This window comes from Trichosurus vulpecula, chromosome 2 (assembly GCF_011100635.1).
Source record: "Trichosurus vulpecula isolate mTriVul1 chromosome 2, mTriVul1.pri, whole genome shotgun sequence".
In the NCBI taxonomy this organism is placed as follows: domain Eukaryota; kingdom Metazoa; phylum Chordata; class Mammalia; order Diprotodontia; family Phalangeridae; genus Trichosurus; species Trichosurus vulpecula.
This window is the reverse complement of record NC_050574.1, coordinates 411,670,032-411,688,008: the sequence shown is the minus strand read 5'-3', so window position 1 is coordinate 411,688,008 and position 17,977 is coordinate 411,670,032. Positions and strand designations below refer to the sequence as shown.

At 39.5% G+C, this 17,977-nt stretch overlaps 1 protein-coding gene across 3 annotated transcripts in view; it reads right to left on the bottom strand.

Moving 5' to 3' along the window:
- Positions 1–17,977, bottom strand: part of TBL1X (transducin beta like 1 X-linked) — a 377,352-nt gene that overhangs the window by 282,742 nt on the left and 76,633 nt on the right. Inside the window, exon 1 of one of the 3 annotated variants that reach the window (XM_036744223.1) lies at positions 8–88. The exons of the other annotated variants lie outside the window; for them this stretch is intronic. The gene's annotated coding sequence lies outside the window, so the exon portion shown is untranslated. Of the gene's footprint in view, positions 1–7; positions 89–17,977 lie in introns of those variants that run through there. 3 annotated transcript variants of the gene reach the window in all.

The window sequence follows — 17,977 nt, the reverse complement described above, 5'->3', positions numbered from 1 at the left end:
AAAGAACCTTTGAGAAGTTATCAGTAATATTCCCAGTGCTCATTTTCCAGTGATGGGTTTTTCTAATAACATCTAGTTATGGGTTTTTCCAAGACACTGTTGAACCATGTCAATCTTCCCTTCCACTGTAATCTTTAGTCTGTGAAAAATTAAGCAGAGGAAAAAACACACATAAGCTTCTAAATTTAAGGGGCACTGTTTTAATAATTCATGGTCTTTGTTCAAATCGTAAAATCAAAATGTTTTACTACCTTACAGTTCTACTTCGGTGTAGGATAAACAGAATTGTGCTAGTCAGTCCACAATTTTATACTTCAATCCCTATGCATCGGGGTTAGTTTGCCAAAGAAACACACATACCCCATACACACACACACACACACACACAAATGTGATATGGCCACAAATTATACCCTTGATCCTAGACAAGAAACTCACAAATGTGTTCCATTGCTAGAGAACTGGAGAAAGAACATGGATGGTTCTGTAAAAATCAGATTCAAAACGCCACTAAAACCATGATGACACCTATGTAGACAGTCCTTCTAATGCTATGGATCATTGATCCACCCATGCCTGCAGTCAGTCAACTAGTATTAATATATTAAGCACCTACTATGTGCAAACCACTGTGCTAAGCACGGGGGATTCAAAGAAAGACCAAAAAACCCAGTCACTCCTCTCAAGGACGCCAGTCTACTGGACCTGCCCATTCTACTTGGCTCATGGCCACATAGATCTAGCTCTTGTACACGCCTCACTTTACACAGATGCCGACTGAACTTGTGTGTTGTGCCCCTCCTCCTCCTCCCTGCGTGATGAGCTCAGCTTTTTCTGAAGACATACATCTCTCTTTGACGTGCTGAGACCTGCTCGTGCCCGCCTCTGTCGCCCTTTGGGTAAGCCTCAACTTCCATTCTTTGTAAACTTCAAAATTTCAGTACGTCACTGGAGGAATCCTGGCATTTAAAAGGCGAGTCTTTCCTTTGGGGGAAAGGTCTGTCTAAAGAACATCTTTGCAATTTTTGACAGTTTAGGATCCATTTGAAGTGTCTGTCCTAGACACTGACTGACAGGCAAATTCTACGGGCTGTTTATCCAACTGCCTATCATAACTGGGACAAGAAGTTCATCCCGTTGCATTTTATTCCTAAGTCTTGGTGTTTAGTCGTTTTTCAGTTGTGTCTGACTCTTCACGACCCCATTTGGGGTTTTCTTGGCAGAGATAACTGGAGTGGTTTGCCATTTCCTTCTCCAGCTCATTCTACAGGTGAGGAAATTAAGGCAAACAAGGTTAACTTGCTTAGGGTCACACAGCTAGTAAGTGTCTGAGGACAGATTTAAATTCAGGTCTTCTTGTCTCTAGGCCAAGTGCTCTATCCGATGACCCGCCAGTCGCCTCTCATGTTGATTCTAGATCTTACTTCAGAAGCTCTTCAATGCTCCAATAACGTAATCAGAATAAGGTCATCCATAAACAGACATCTCTGGAAGAACTCACAATGTATAGAAAAATCCATATTGGGAGGGGACTCTTCATTGGATCTCTTCTACGACAGTGGTGAGTTTGGTTGAATCTAAGTCTCCTTGAATTTGATGAATTTGGTTGAATTTAAGTCTCTTTGTACTTTGCTCCCTCTACATATTCAATGATCACTGACACCCATCTTTTTGCTGTTCCTTCAAGAGGCACAACTTTCTGATTCTGCGCATTTTCAACGGCTGGGCCTCAATACCTGGAAAGCTCCCTCTCCTTAGCTCTACTTCTCTGCATTCCAGCTTCTTTAAGTCCCAGCTAAAATCCTACCTTCTACAAGAAACTTTTTTCTGCATCCCTCTTAATGTTAATGCCCTCCCTCTCCGAGATAACCTTTCAATGACTCTGTACATATCTAGTATGAACGAAGCTGCCTACATGTTCTCCCTTATTAAAATGCAATCTCCTTGAGGGCAGGGATTATTTTTTGTCCTTTTTTTGTATCCCCCAGTACCCTCAGTACCTCGAATATAATAAACAATTAATAAGTGTTTACTTAATGACTCTTGTACCTTAATATTAATAAAGCAAGGAGACAAAGCTTTCTGTTGTTACATTTTTTTAAAGTCATCTTGAATGATTTTGAGATGTTCATGGAGGCACCCTGTTGAAAACATCTTAAAGGCAGCATTTTACACTGCCAAATCAAACACTTTTCTTTTTTTTTTAAGAGTCAACAAACAATAAGCTACGTGGAATTTCATATAATCTGTGCTTTCAGACAATTACGCTATTGTAAAGAAGTACTCCGCTGTGGAATCCTGTTTGGAAAAGCCGTGAGAATCTCTCCCAATACCCTCAACTCAAGGATGGCCTTAACTCATGTGTAGATTATTTCATAAACATTTGGCATATGCAAGAAGGTTGTCATTTATTTGTAATTCTCTCAGCTGTCTTTTGAAGTTGGGGGGTAATGAAAATCAAGCTTATTTCCCCCCCCCATACCTTTAGTTTTCTCCCATTTTCAAATACCTTGAGAATCAATGTCTTAAAGCTCTTAAAATTGTCACTTCCAACACAAACCTACTCTGTGCATATTTGTTCTATTCCAGTCCCTACTGCTATCTTTAAAAAAAAAATCAGTTCCATTTATACTTCCTCTAGACACACATGGAAGATTGTATAATGTCAGAGTCCGGATGTTGTGGCTCTACTTTGCTCGACAGGAAAATGGTATTTTTTGCAAAAAAAAAAAAATCTTTACAATCATTTTTCCATTCCATTTCCATTACGAGCCATAATTTTCCATTATTGTACTTACTGAAGTCCTTCCAACTGTATACTTAAAAATCTCCCATTGCTCCTTCTTGTGGTTTTATTAAGGAATACTGCTCATTGTCTTCCATTTTCCTTCTTGGTAACATCTCACTAATGGGTTTTTTATTCTAACCTAGAGCAGCCCTTGGTGATCATCTCTCTGCTAGGCAAGGAGATGACATATTTCCTGGCTGAGGTGCTTCCTGGAATCTTCTGGTCTCCATGGTTTGGCAATTAATTTAATCTGCTAAACCTTGTTTTGGGGTTTGTTTGGGTGTTTTTTTGGTTCAGCTGTTTCAGTTGTTTCTTAATCTTTGCCCATTTGGGCAAACACCATTTGGGGTTTTCTTGTCACAGATCCTGGAGTGGTTTGCCATTTCCTTCTCCAGCTCATTTTACAGATGAAGATACTGAGGCAAACAGGGTTAAGTGACTTGCCCAGGGTCACTCAGCTATTAAGTGTCTGAGGCTGGATTTGAACTCAGGTCTTTCTGACCCCAGGCCTGGTGGCCTATCTTTTACCACCTAGCTGCCCAAACTTCAGTATGAAATTTGTAATTAATGATGCCATCCATTGCTTGATCGCCTTTCCACTTCACTAGATAGGTCACAATGGAGTTGTTTTCAATTATGCACAGCATCCTTTTCTCATTTTTTATTCTTTCTATGTATTAATTTTTAGTTTTGCTTTAACAAATCAGTATTCTGAACAAAACAGTCAAATAATTCAGGATGACTCATACACCAGAACAAGTTAAGTCATTTTCTTCCTCTTAAAATATAATCAACTTTAAAAAAAATATTATTTGGTGCTTGACATGTTCAGCACCCTCTGATTCTGGTCTCAAAGGAAGTATCTATGATGTAATGAGAACGAAGCCCCATCTTCCCTTCCAATAGTTGACAAGCCTACTTGCGTTTGTAAGTCTTTTTTCTTCCAAAATCAAATTTTCCAAGACTTTTCACCATTCTCTCCTATGCACACATTGTCACTGAAGTCACCGAGTATCAAAATATATGTTAATTTAATGTTCCTAAGTTGCCATAGAATTTTTCTCCTTCAGCATCCTCTGCAATAAATTATGGGCCAAAAATCACAGTAATTTTAAAGGTTATATTTTGCAAATACTTTTCATATGCACTACAATAATAGATGATCAAATATTCCTTTTAAGGATGTTTTACATTGCCTTTGAATACACAATAAAAGCAATTCCAACAACTCCTTTATTTGCATCTCCAAGGAGAAACCAAGAAGCATCCTATCTTTTAGCTACAACTTCCTTTTTCCTTCTGCTTTCATGCATAACAGTAATATTGAAGTGGACTTGATGAACCATTCCTCTCTTAACAAGTCATTGTTAAAGACAAGGGTCTCACACTTAACTACCCAAAGCAAAGTTAAACTTTGGAGAGACTTAAAAACCTATGCCCCACCTTCCACAACTCTGTCATTATTCCCGTAGAATTAGAGGGAGGCAGTACAAGACTGAGGGGCATTTTTAATTTTTTGTTTTGTTCCCTTTATAAGCTGTCATGACCAAAGAATTCATTACCAAGTGGCCATACTTGCTAAGATGGCCCTGTTAAGCAGAGTATACTTCACAAGAAAAATTACACCCACATGCAAACCAATTTAAAGCACATGCCTTCATGAGTCTAGAGCTACAAGGGCCCCCAGATAGATACCTTTTAATCTAATCCATTAGCTTTACAGATGAAGAAACTGAGGGCTGGGGAGATTACTTATTGCTCAAGATTATACAGGTAAAAATTTGTCTTTGAAAATGGAAAACAAATGCCACACTTTGCTATAAACAAATAAATACTAACGATTGGCTTATTCTGGTCTTCTGAGCCTACTATCTAAAATAGAGATTATGACAGAATATGGGCATTTTGACCAAGGAATTTCACCATCCCTAGTTCTAGTGCAACCAATCACATTAAAAATCTTTACATAAATCAAAAGCAGTCCTGACTTTGCTTAAAGAACGAGGCAACAAAATCTACAGAAAAAGCCCCACTCAAACATGGCTTCACAAGAAGAGGGAGCTTGGATCTCTCTCTTTTTTTTTTTTGTTGTTGTTGCACTGGCTTTTTATTATTTAATATTTTAGTTTTCAACATTGATTTCCACAAGATTTTGAGTTACAAATTTTCTCCCCATTTCTACCCTCCCCCCACACCGATGGAATATGTTCTGATTGCCCCTTTCCCCAGTCAGCTCCCCCTTCTGTCACCCCCGATCCCCTTTCCCCTTACCTTCTTTTAGGGCTAGATAGATTTCTATACCCCTTTGCCTGTATATCTTATTTCCCAGTTGCATGTAAAAACAACTTTTTTTAAACATTTGTTTTTAGAACTTAGAGTTCCAAGTTCTCTCCCTTCTTCCCTCCCCACCCAGCCTCCTTGAGAAGGCACGCAATTCAACATAGGTTATGCATGTATCATTATGCAAGAAACTTCCATAACAGTCATGTTATGAAAGACTAACTATACTTCCCTCTATCCTCTCCTGTCCTCCTTCAATGCAATTTTCTCCCTTGACCCTGTCCCTTTTCAAAAGTGTTTGGGTTTGATTATCTCCTCCCTCTATCTGCCCTCCCTTCTATCATCCCCCCTTTTTTATCCCCTTCCCCCTACTTTCCTGTGGGGTAAGATACCTAATTGAGTATGTATGTTATTCCCTCCTTAAGTCAAATCCAATGAGAACAAGATTCACTTATTCCCCCTCACCTGCTCCATCTTCCCTTCCAATAGAATTGCTTTTTCTTGCCACTTTTATATGAGATAATTTACCCCATTCTATCTCCCTCTTTCTCCTTCTTCCAATATATTCCTCTCTCACCCCTTGATTTTATTTTTTTTAGATGTCATCCCTTCATATTCAACTCACCCTGTGCCCTCTGTCTATATATTCCCTTCAACTACCCTAATACTGAGAAAGGTCTCACGAGTTACAAATATCTTTCCATGTAAGAATGTAAACAAAACAGTTCAACTTTAGTAAGTCCCTTATGATTTCTCTTTCCTGTTTACCTTTTTATGTTTCTCTTTATTCTTGTATTTGAAAGTCAAATTTTCCATTCAGCTCTGGTCTTTTCATTGAAAAAGCTTGAGAGTCCTCTATTTTATTGAAAACCCATATTTTGCCCTGGAGTATTATGCTCAGTTTTGCTGGGTAGGTGATTCTTGGTTTTAATCCTAGCTCCATTGACCTCTGGAATATCATATTCCAAGACCTTCAATCCCTTAATGTAGAAGCTGCTAGATCTTGTGTTATCCTGATTATGTTTCCACAATACTTGAATTGTTTCTTTCTGGAAGCTTGCAGTATTTTCTTCTTGACCTGGGAACTCTGGAATTTGGTGACAATACTCCTAGGAGTTTTCTTTTGGGGATCTTTTTGAGGCGGCGAACTGTGGATTCTTTTAATTTCTATTTTACCTTCTGGTTCTAGAATATCCGGGCAATTTTCCTCAATAATTTCTTAAAAGATGATGTCTTGACTCTTTTTTTAGATCATGGCTTTCATGTAGTCCAATAATTTTTAAGTTATCTCTCCTGGATCTATTCTACAGCTCAGTGGTTTTTCCAATGAGATATTTCACATTATCTTCTATTTTTTTCATTCTTTTAGTTCTGTTTTATAATTTCTTGATTTCTCATAAAGTCACTAGCTTCTACTTGTTCCATTCTAATCTTTAAGGTGGTATTTTTTTCAGTGGTCTTTTGGACCTCCTTTTCCATTTGGCTAATTCTGCCTTTTAAGGCATTCTTCTATACATTGGCTTTTTGGAGCTCTTTTGCCATTTGGGTTAGTCTATTTTTTAAGGTGTTATTTTCTTCAGTACTTTTTTGGGTCTCTTTTAGCAAGTCATTGACTTGTTTTTCATGTTTTTCTCACATCATTCTCATTTCTCTTCCCAATTTTTCCTCTGCTTCTCTTACTTACTTTTCCAAATCCTTTTTAAGCTCTTCCATGGCCTGAGACCAATTCATATTTTTCTTGGAGGCTTCTGATGTAGGCTCTTTGACTTTGTTGGCTTCTTCTGGCTGCATGTTTTGACCTTCTTTGACACCAAAAAAAGATTTTATAGTCTGAGTCTGAGTCCTTTTATGCTGCCTGCTCATGTTCCCAGCCAACTACTTGACCCTTGAGCTTTTGGTCAAGTTATGACTGCCTTCACAGTGGTAAGTGCTTTGTCCCAAGCTTCAGGGGTCTTGCGCTGCTGTCTTTAGAAGTACTTCTACACAGCAAGCCATGCCACAGCAGCATTCCTCCTCCCCCAACAACTGCCAACCAGGACTGCAACCCAGATCCAAGCAGGGCAAAGCAAGAGAACCCTGCCTCTGTGCCAGCAAAGCAATCCCTGCACTCCCGCTCTGATAAGCAGCTTGACTCCTCCCACTGGGTGGGCCTGGTGGCTGGAGGCACTTGCAGTGCTACACCACCTCCATCACCCCCAGGGGCTGGGGTCTGACCACATACTCCTCTCACCCCGATCCAGGAGTTTTCCCACTGACCTGTTCTGTTGTCTTTGGCATTTGTGGGTTGAGACGTCTGGTAACTGCCACAGCTCAGTGATTCAGGGCCCTAAGGCCTGCCCTGGCTGACTCCCATTCTGGTTGGTCCTGATGCGGCCCATACTGGGCATTGCTCCACTCCCAGCATGGTGCACTAGACCCTTCCCAGCAACCATCCAGGGTGTCTTGGGCTGGAAGCCTTCTTCCCTCCGTTATTTCATGGGTTCGTTAGCTCTAGAATTTGTTCAGAGCCAGTTTTTTACCAGTGTTTGGAGGGATCTGGAGGACAGCTTAAGCGAGCCCTTGTCTTCTAGCTGCACCCCATCCCCCAGCCCCCTAGCTGGGATCTCTCAGCATGATTACATACAACCGTGCAAAGAAGTCTTTCTTTTCACAGCATGTGAGCTCAACCGCTTTCTCAGAACAGTATTAAAAATCCCACATCACTAAGGAAGCTACGGTGCATGAGTGGCCTTTCTTCTCTATCTCTCCTACCACTTTCATCCTAACCTACCATTTCTTATGTCTCCTCATTACTTATTACATTCCTCTACAACCAACTTTTCCTGGCACATACGGCTAGTCTGGAGCAGCTAGGCAGTGCAGCGGATAGAGCAGTGTGGCTGGAATCAGGAAGACTCCACTTCCTGATTTCAAATCCAGCCTCAGACACTTATTAGTTGTACGACCCTGAGCAAGTCACGGAACCTCGTTTGCCTCTGTTTCCTCACCTATAAAATGAGCTGGAGAAGGAAATGGCAAACCACTACAGTATCTCTGCCAAGAAAACCCCAAAAGAGGTGACAGAGACTCAGACATGACTGAAAAACAGCTAAACAACAAATAGTATGTCTAATCATCTACCATTTGTTCTGTTAATTTGGACATTTCTCCTGTAACCAGACGAGGTACCTAAGCTTCTCCATTTGATAAACAGGTACCTGCATCACTTGGGACTGATTCACCCGGACTTTTCCCTGCCTTCTTTAACTACCAAAGGTCAATAAAACAAACCTCTGGTTCGACAACAACAACAAACAACAAAACAAACAAAAGGAAATTCTGGGGCATCAAACATGTGACACTCTCCAAACAATGAATAATACAAGAATGAATATCGCCTGTTAAACTAGGAAATGAAAAGAAATGGAAAAACATTAATCTCGAACTTCCCCCTCCAAACCTGTGAAACCTCATCAATTCACTCCGAAAAAGCAGAACAAAGAGACAGTGAAGGAAACAGCATCGGACCCTACAGAATAATCATAATGAGACAAATCAGTCCTCTAGATAGGAAAACACCTCTGTAAAAATATCCAAAGTACAGTCTACAACAAAACGTTCTGGCAGAGTACAGAACCAACTGTCCAACTTGATAATGGAGACGGGATTAATAGAGATATGAGGGGAGGGGCCTGAATAAAAATTTTCTAATGATAACTACCAACATTTAGTTCAAAAAGCATGTAATTGTATTCTTTTTAGACAGGGCGGATGAGACTAAATTTTTTTCTAAAATTCAATACTCATTCAAGAGAACAAAAAAATTCACGGTTTTGGAAGAATTTCAGTTCGATACAACAAATATTAATTATGTCCCACTAGGCAGAATGCCTATGGTGGTTAATCACTATAGTACCAAGTCAAAAATAAAATAGTCCCAACCTTGAAAAAGCATTCTATTGGGGGAATACAACATAAATACTGATAAATTAAAAAAAGAGAGAGAGTATGAGGAGCCAGAGGATATTAACAACTGGAGGTATTAGGATGGGTTTCTCATAGGAGGTAGCATCTGAGCTGGGCCATGAAGGAAGCTAGAGATTGTAAAAAGTCAATAACTGTGTGTAGGGAGTGTGTCACAGGCACTGGGTGGGGGGGTGGGGAACATCTCTGTCCACAAATAGGAGAAATGTCACATCAAGTTTGGGAAACAGCTAGGAGGCTAATTTGACTAGAACATAGAGGACGCAAAAGGAAGTAACATAAAATAAGTGTGAAAAGGAAGGATAGAGCCCGGCTTTGTAGGAACATTTAAATGCCAGGCTGCAGAATTTGTATTTTATGCTAGAGGCAATAAGGAAGATTTTGAGCAGAGGGGTGATGCGGTCAAACTCCTGTCTTATGGATATGAATTTAGACTTTGTATAGAAGATAAACTGACAAGGGAACCGCCTGGAGAATTTGTCTTGTCTTTATTCACCGACAGCAAGAGACTAAACCTTTATCTAAGATTTAGAATTAGAAACAGAAGGGCTTTAGAGATCATACAGTCTAAATCTTTCTACAGATGAATAAGCTCAGGCCTCAAAGAGTTAAAGACAACGAGTTCTGTCCAAAATATGGTTCACTCTCTTCCCCCGAAAGTCCTACCCTCTTCCTAACTTTCCAATTTCAAGTGGCAAGGACACCACCATTCTTCTAATTCTTCCATTCTTCTAATCACCCAGGTTCACAAATTCAGCATCATCACTCATTCACCCCTCAATCTAATTACTTTCCAAATAGGGTTGATCCTATCTCTCTGACATATCCCAAATCTGTCCCCTTCCCTCCACTCACATACCTACCACCCTAGTTAGGCTCTCCGGATTCTTGGCTTGAACTATTATAATAACCCCCAATTGGCTGCCCTGTTCCCAGTTTCTCCCCTCTCTAATCCATTCTCCAAATTGCTGGCAAATTGGCATGTCTAAATGAGCACAAACCTGACCATGTAGCTCCCTCCCTGCTCCAGGAGCCCCAGTGATTCTCACTTGTATGTAGGCTAAAACATAAACTCCCTCGTTTGACTCTTGAAGCCTTCTCAATCTGGCTCTAGCCTGGGCTTAACTGCCCATTATGTTCTAGTCAAACTGACCTACTTAGCGCTCCTCATTTCATCTCTCATCTCACCTCCATCTCGTCAATCCCCAAGTTTGTCCAAATCCCAGTTCAGATATCAATTCTTGTAGGAACACTACGAGTGCCCTTTCCCCCATAAATGACTTCAGATGCATTTAATACCTACTTGTCTAGGCAAGCATGTAAATTCCTTAAAAGCAGAGATAATTTCCTTTCTGTCCTTGCATCCCTAACACACTATTAAGCAAAGTGAAGGTGTTTAATAAATGCTCATTAAATACATGATAAATGATTTGCTGGGTCACACCAACAGTATATAACAGAAAAAGGATGTGATCCCAGTTCCCCTTCCCTCGACTATAGCAGCAGAGCTTTTTGCCCAATTATAAAATTTGCTGCTTCATATAACAGGGAAGGAATGGGCAATTCTATAGCATTTACTATGCCAGGCACTGTACTAAATGCTTTCAATTATTATCCCATTTGATGCTTATAATAACCCTGGGAGGGAAGGAGGTGATGTTATTATCACAATTTTACAGAGGAGGAAACTGAGGCAATTTTAAATTAATTAATTAATTGCTGTGTCTGTCCTTCGTATTTGAAGAAGACCATGGCATCAGGGAAATGATGACATGACTTGCAGTTGACTTTGATCTGAGTAAGAGAGGGCTGTGCAAGGTCACCAGCCTCACTTTGTCCTCCAAAGCCATCTGAATTAAAAGCTGCAGAAAGGTCAAGGAGGATGTGGACTGAGAAAAGGCTATTAGACTTGGCAATTAAGAGATCCCAAGTAACTGTGGGTAAAACAGTTTCAGTTAAGCGATGAAATTAGAAGCCAGACTCCAAAGCATATAGAAGAGAGTGAAAGGAAAGGGAGACCTGAAAATGACTTTTTTCAAGGTATTTGGCTGAGAAATGGAGGAGAGATGACAGCTATCAGGGGTACTGGGTTCTAGTCAGGGACATCAGATCATCTCACCTTCCCATGATCAGAGTATTAAAAAAATCTCCCACAATGAAAATCATTATAACCCAAGTAACATCCTTAGAGAAGATGAACAGAAGTTCTATAAAGGATCTGAGAAGCTTCTCCAAATGCAGTCCCGGCAATATATACTTGAATACTTGGCGACTACAATATGTAAATAGGCACAGGAAAAGAGTGTGAAAGCTAAAACTGGAAAAATTGGAGTTGAGGCATCAAAAATACGCAGAAGCCTCACATCTACCCTCCACAAGTACTTTCTTCAAGAAGAGTCGGAAGACTGCGGACAAGGTGAGCACCAAAGATGTCATTAAAAAATGACAGCTCAAATGCCACCTCCATTTGAAGCTTCTTCTATTGCTTGTCTCTCTCTTCCACCCCCCCAAAATTACCTTTTTATTTTGCATATACCAATAGAAATAAATGATAGCTAGATAGATTGATTGATAGATAGGTAGAATATCTCCCCAACAGAATATAAGCTTAAGAGTAAGGCTTAATACACTTAATATAGAAATATTTTGTAAGTGAATGTTTTTATTTTTAGTTCTGAAAGGCCTACTCCACCTTATGAATATCATTCATTGAATTTGGAACTCAACATCTGTAAAAAGAATGTTAAAATTGTTTTTACGTGTAATGGGAAAAAATAAAATATTAAAATATTGAAAAAATATCATTTATTGTAGATGAACTTTCTGCCCTCATTCTCTGCGGACCAACTGTAATCTTTTATCTTTATCTAGTGTTTTCCTTCTGACTTCATATCCCTAGCTCATGGCATTGTGCCTGGCACATGATAGGTGATTAATAAATGCTTTTCTGCTTGACTGATGATCAAGTTAAATAATTTATCAGCTATAGCAACACTGTAAACTAAGATGATGTGATTAAAAAGCATCTGGTTATAGGCACAGCAATACATGCTTTGTGTGTGTGGTAAAATCACTGCTTGATTAGAATAAACTTCAGGGTAAATACCAAGCCAGAAGAAAGGACTAAAATGAGAAAGTAATGCACGTGATTATAGCCATTTCAACCTTTTTAAATAAACTGTCAGTCCCCCTTCCACTCTTCTGTCTCACACCCCCCCCCCCAATAAAATAAAATAAAAACCCAACTGGGAAATGAACAGTACTATGAAAAGATTGCTTCTTTGGGATCAGAAGAGATCTGGGCTCCAATCCCAGATGTACCACTTAATTGACCTTAAGCAAATCACTCAATCCTCCTTCGGACAGAGTTTTCTCATTCGCAAAATGAGGGGGTTTTACTAGATGACTTATATGGTCCCTTCCAGCCCTAAATCTACAATTCTGTGATCCTAAGTGATCCACGCTGACTCTGACCTTTCCACAGATAATTTTACCAGATGCAAAATGTAGCCACGGAGAGAAGGCCGATGGAGCCCAGAAATCTCCTTGCCCTTTTTAAACATTCAGTCTTCTTGGTAAGAAGAAAGACATGGAAGCCAAAAGCAACATGGGTCTAGCATATAAACTTGTTTGCAAAGGACTATGGACAAAGATGAAAGATTACAGTTGGTCCCCAGAGAATGAGGGCAGAAGAGACCTCTACAACTGAACGACTCTCAAGGCAGAGTAGGCCTTCCAAGGCTGAGCAGAAAAACATTCATTTATTCACAAAATATTTGAGTGCAGCAAACAAAAAATGTTTTTCAAGTTCAGAACCGTGTGACTTCCCTTAATGCTAAATTCTGCAGGCCAACCACTGAACCTCACCTCTTGGTTGTGATTCCTGGCCTTGCCCTACTTCCTCTTTGGGTACTGCTTTACCAAGTCTGCTCCTTCCCACCCAAATTTACTGCCTGTATTCTTGCCTTGGTAGCACAAAGATTCTGCTTTTTGCTTTAGTTGGTGTTCAGTCATGTCCGATTCTCTGTGACCCCATTTTGGGGAGTCTTAGCAAAGATACTGGAGCAATTTGCCATTTCCTTCTCCAGCTCACTTTACAAATGAGGAAACTTTAAGTGACTTGGCCAGGGACATGTAGCTACTAATGGTCTGAGGTTGAATTTGAACTCATAAAGATGAGTCTTCCTGATTCCCGATTCTCAGTCCAGTCAGTGCTCCATCCACTGCACCAGCTTTTCACTAATTTTTACTTTTTTTTACTAATTACTTTTTTTCAAAATTCACTGCTTCCTACTCCACCCACACAAAGTCCCCCAAACAGGATCTTAATATTACAATCAGAAACAGAAACCAAGATGAGTCCGACCTTGCCCTGAGAGAGGATGGCACTGATAGTAAGTACCATAGTGTTGGTTTGAAACATCAAAGGGCACAAGGGAAATTAGAAAGTACCTTGGTATTACACAAATTTTACAAAAACATTTTTAATAGGAACTGTGACTATACTAGGACAGGAAACTAGTAATGAACCTCTACCAATGCCAGTTGGTAACTGCTAAACAACTGATTGTCTTAAAAGAGTCACCTGGGACACAGAGGTTAAGTGACTTGCCCAACAAGGTCACAGAGCCGATACATGTCGAGTCTGCACTTGAACCTGACTGTTCCTGAATCCCTGGCCAGCTCTTTATCCCTATTCTCTGGGTTCATCAAATTAAACCATTTATCAGCTAAGGCAACAATATAAACTAGGATGAAGTGATTAAACTGAGGATTAACACTAAAGCCTGGTTCTTTGATATTTTTTAACTGAACAACTTACATCTCATCTATGTAATCACTACTTTTTAGTTATTAGATAAGCCATTAGCCACAAAATGTAATGTACAAATTCCAAAAAAACATTCAAGAAGCAAGAGGAATTATTTCTGGTATGAATAAAAAGTCTTGAGACAAATTTCACATATGGATTATGGAAATTAACATTATGATGGACAGCCATAGCTTACTTCCTTAACATGTATGTAGCAATTTTAGAACTGTAAGGGACCTTAAAAATTTGAAATGAGTTTTGCACAGTAACTCCATCAGCCAGCAACTTTGGTTTGTTATGTTAAAGAGGCTAGTCTTCATGTAGCTCCACCTCAGAATTCTAGCAGTACGGACCGCCTGTCGTTGCCTTATAGTCATCATGGTCCCTGTATCTGTCCGTGTCAAGGAAAATCACCATATCACAAATACAAACAACACTCAGGCCAACACTCAGGTAGATTCCCAATTAGGAACAGACCATATCCCAGATGATCATTTGCAAATTAACTGCTTAGAACTCATAACATTTTCCCTCCTACAGAACAGGACAAATGAGGGTGAGATTCCCAAGCTGGTTTCCACAAAAGCCCATTTTGCTCATTATAAAGCTGAAATGATAATCATCTTAATAAGCATCAATTAAAAGGGGTTAAAAAAGTGGGGTTAGAAGCCGGGTGGAGATTCTAACTGAGAAATTCTGGTAGCAGGGGAGGGGAGAGAATCCATCAGGAAGGGTGAGCTGAAGTCCCAACAGCTTCCACTCCAGTGGTGATTGCCAGCCACAGTGGGTCAGGTCAGTATCAGAATACCCAGGGAAACTGTTTCCAAGATGCTAGATTTAGACTCAGAAGAGTCTAAACCCTCCATCTCAGAGAAGAAATGAAGGACTGAAAAAACAAAATGACTTTGCCAAAGGTAACCCAGGTGGTGACTTGCAGAGATGGTATTTAACAAGGTCTTCTGACTACAGATCATTGCTACGCAGAAGAAATCAGTACATGAAAGATCTGATATTGACCCAGTTAAAGGATTTTAGTAACTCAAGCACCAAAAAGGACCATCTTTTAACCAAGTTTCCCCTATGGACAGTTCTATGTCATAGGCCTCAAAATCACCTTTTATGGAGGCTTCAGTACATGGATTGCTTCTCTGTTATCCTCAGTGCTTCACAGAGTGTATATGGCACACAGTAAGAGCTTAATAATGCTTATGGATTGATCGATAGCATTTAATAGAGAAACGAAGAGGCAGACTTCAATTATCCCTATAATGCTTCTTAATTCAACATTCAAATGTACCGCTATGGTACTGAATTATCCTACCTCAGCCTAATTCTATCTCCTTCTGAAACTAAAGCAAAATGTTCAGGTAAGTAACCAAAAAACAAATGGAAGAACCGTTGTTCTCCAAAAATACTACAAAGCTGCGTTTTTACTATGTTGTGGAGCTCTGAGAAGGAGCAGGCAAGGCCCTAATTCTTTATCATGCTGAAGTAAAAAACTGTATCCAAGGCATGCCAAGAAACTTACCGCTAGGCTATATGCAGAGAGACGTTCATATGATTAAGAGCCAAAATGAGAATTTGGAGAATTCATAAGCAGGGAGAACATTCAAAACCAGTCAACGAGCATGTGTTAACCAGTGCCTGCTAAGGGCCAGGCACTTTTGTTGCTGTTCAGTCCTGTGCGACTCTTCATGACCTCTTTTTGGGGTTTTCTTGGCAAAGATAATGTAATGATTCGCTATTTCCTTCTCCAGCTCATTTTATAGATGTGGAAGTGAGGCAAACAGAGTTAAGTGACTTGCCCTGGGTCACACGGCTAATAAGTGTCTAGGCTGCATTTGAACTCAGACCTTCCCGACTCCATGCCTAGCACTCTATCCACTGTAGCACCTAGGTGCCCCACCCTCACACCTCCATAAAACTACTTTCCAAAGCCAATGTTCCCCAGGCCTATAAACCAGAATAGAAATTGTGATATTGTGGGATCACATTTAAGCTTTAGTTAAACCATACTCTAATCTAAGAAATTACCATCACTTTTAATTTGCATCTCATTTTCAGAGGGTAGTACTCAAATGCTCCTCAAACAGACCTGTTCTATCATTGATTTGGCTTTTCTCTCCAATGATGCAGATGACAACCTATCCATACTGCCCCATCCCATGCAAATCTTGTCCTTGCACACAACCTCCCATAAATTAGGGGGGAGGAGGATGTCTACCCAAAAGGAGAGAAAAAATTGCCAAGTTTTCTCTGTACATACATAGGATACAGTGGAGCACGTGGACTTTCTCTTACCCTTGACCTCACCATATGACCGGCCCATCTCTTTCAATCATACATATTTCACTGATACAATTCAGTTATTCTTTGAAGAAAGCCCTTTTTTGTGATATGTTGTAGTTTACTCACACCCACCAGGGTCTCTCCACTGCCTTCTGTCATTGTCATCATTATCATAGTCATCATCACCATCACTGGAATTTATACCATGATTTAAGGTTTGTAGAGCCCCTTGCAGACTCATTTAATACTCCTAACAGCCCAATGAAGTGGTTACCATTTTCCCCATTTCACAGAAGAGGGAGCTGAGAGGCAGAGAGCTTAAGAGTCTATCCAAAAGAGAAATAATCAACAAATTCATTCATTCATTATTTGAACAACCCTTTATTAAGCACCCACTACATCTGAAACAGGATGCTAGGTGCGGAGAAAGATACCACATCTCTAAGGAACCTACTTTTAGCAAGGCATTTTATTATGCAAATCCTTCCTTGCCCTGTAATTAACTGAGAAAGTAATGAGTTAATAACTGTAAAACTAGCCTTAGATTTTAGTGTGTATTTCTCAGAGATGTGTAAGTATAGCAACCTGCCAGTGGAGAATTGTTCTATTCCCAAGATGGTGAAGAGGGAATATAAGGTGAATTTTTCCCATTACCACTCCCAACGGCCAAGAACCCAAGAGTTAAGCCCTACTTCTGACATCTAAATCACAGAAACATGGTCATTTTCCAGGTATTCCAAGTTTTCTTTTCAAGAAACTCTGCCAGTAATATTTTTAATTAAATAAAAATTTCTTTAATAATTTCCAACAAATGTCTTTATGTGTGTATATACCTCACTACTCTAAATAGAGTCTGAACTTCCCTCCCCTCTAAAACCTAAGCATGTCCTATAATTTGCATTATGAATACATTAAAGGGGGATGGAGGAAATCTGAATAACACAAGAGATTCCCGCCATTATTCAGTATTCTACCCACCATTCAATTCACCGTTGACTAGAATATTATATAAAACTATATTTTCCACAACATACTCTATAGCACAAAGTAGTATCTTTTTGAAAATTGTTTTATTGATATCTTTTGTTTTTACATCACCTACATTTCCCCTTGTACCTCCTCCCAGAGATATCCCTTATTAACAAAGATTTTTTTTAATTTAGAAAAACTGAACATATTGGGGAAAAAAATCTGGTATCATAAGAACTGTTGTATACCTGTAGAACCCCATCTCTACAAAGGAGCAGGAAGAGATATCTTCTCATATCTCTGTTTTAAAGTCAAGCCTGTTCTTTATAATTTTGAAACATTCACTTTTGAATGTTTTGCAGTTGTTCGTTCCATTTTCCTGGATCTGCTTACTTCACTTTGTATAGGTTCACATACGTCTTTCTATGCTTCTCTTCGTTAATCTTATTCTTGGTTTCTTACAGCACAGACATAATAGTCTCTTAATAAATATTTGTTGAATGAATTAATGGTCCTGAAATGTCTCAATGACCTTAGCAGTTGTTCTCCAAATGGACTATTTATCTGTAACATGGTCTAGTGGCATGGACCCAAAGGGCTGCTTTGTAAAGAGATTCCAGTGTGTATCCAGGGGAGTTTTATTTTGTGTGTGTATCCAAACACCATTTGGGATCTCTCCTCCTGATCTACATGGACTCTTTTTTAAAAAACAAAAAAAAAATACCAGTTCTTCAAAATCAGGTATTTTCTCTCTAAAAAACAAAAAATTCTTCATATTTCTCATATCTGTGAGCACACAGTAGGCTCTCAATCAATGTCTTTCAGTTAAATTCCAAATTGTGAGATTAAAAGCCCAATTCAAGAAAGGGAATTGC